Source organism: Primulina huaijiensis, chromosome 2 (assembly GCF_012295235.1).
Source record: "Primulina huaijiensis isolate GDHJ02 chromosome 2, ASM1229523v2, whole genome shotgun sequence".
NCBI lineage: Eukaryota > Viridiplantae > Streptophyta > Magnoliopsida > Lamiales > Gesneriaceae > Primulina > Primulina huaijiensis.
The window spans coordinates 14538519-14540038 of NC_133307.1; positions in this window are offsets into that span (position 1 = coordinate 14538519).

Sequence of the window (1520 nt, forward strand, 5' to 3'; positions counted from 1 at the left end):
AAAAAAAAAAAAAAAAGAGTTTATTATTTACGTTTGTGATTTGTTAGAAAGTCATTTGGAGAAGAATTGCTGCTTATTGAACTTTCTAAACTCTACGCAATCTGAAAACTTATGGCAAAACTCACTCTGGATCAACTTGCTGGTTTTGGAGTTGTCATTCCTTTATTTCCCATATGGATTCACTTATTTAAAAAGCAAAAAATACTCCCAAAGTTCCTAATATTGAAAAAGGGAAATGTCGCGAGGAGACTTGTGAAAGGACTTCAACACTACTTATGATGGTGAAATAGCCAAAAAGATTATGAAAGCTTGAACTATACTTTTTTGGATAATGGTTTTCCAACATCGTATTATAATTGAAATGATGAGTCTTAAATCATGCATACACGATCTCTTTGAACATCATGTCGAAAAAAATATTGGATGTAATTGGGGAATAACATTTGATATGGTTTCACATTTGCAAAATATATATGGTATAGTAGTTTACTTCTTGTTAAGAAAATTGTAAGTGTTGATAATGTCTTCCGAGTAAGTGATTATAAACATCAAAAGCACTAAAATTCAAACCATTTATTGATTAATCGCACCCTACTGATTTTGCCATCAATCATTTATGAGCTCAGACTTTTTTCCTTAATAACTGGAAGATGGATTACAACAAATCAAACATTCAGATAATATTTAATATACTATTTAAGGGATATATTCTGACAGTTTGACAGTCTATGTCATAAGCATTAATTGTCGCTTACTAATTTTGGATCACAACGAATTAACATGTGGTATCTTGTATGATTTCAATTATGACCTTACTACGTCTGATTTATGTTCATTCAAACTTGTACGTTGGAGGTCATCTATAGAAGGTCGTCAACTCTTCCAGCAAATTCCCGACACACTTACACGATCTATCATCTACTATTGGCTCAGAGCTTTGCTGAATATATTTTGAAGTACACTTAAAGTTTTATCAGATCTTTACAAATATTTTACTACGCTGATTCTCTCTCATTATCTTTGTGTTCATTTTATCATTTGAATGAGTTATTGTAACTGACAGAAAGAGTCTTTCTGTTCAGAAGTTTGTATAGAGTCTTGACGAAGTCGATGCTAAGACTTTCAGTAGGCAATGTTTAAGTCCTAATGAAGTGGAAATCCGTAAAATCAAAGTTTTTTTAATAAAAACTCCTGGAAACAAAAATATGAGAGGCGTAGAAGGATTTTAGCCTTCGAACTTCCAGAAAATTTCTTGTGCATTTTATTCTTTACTTCACTTATTTTCATTTGTTCATAAAGTTTCAGTGGACTCATTCCGGATTGATTATTTAAGTTGTCTATTGAACTTGAAGGGAGAGAAAATAATTTTGTTATTAACACTAGTAGAGGTCATCAACAGAATTTTTAGAAAAAAAATTTGCGATGTGTATATTCACCACCTCTCTAAAAATCTCCACTGATGCTAACAAGTTGTATCAAAGAGGCTTTTCTCGACTTTTGAACCCATCTATTCATCAATG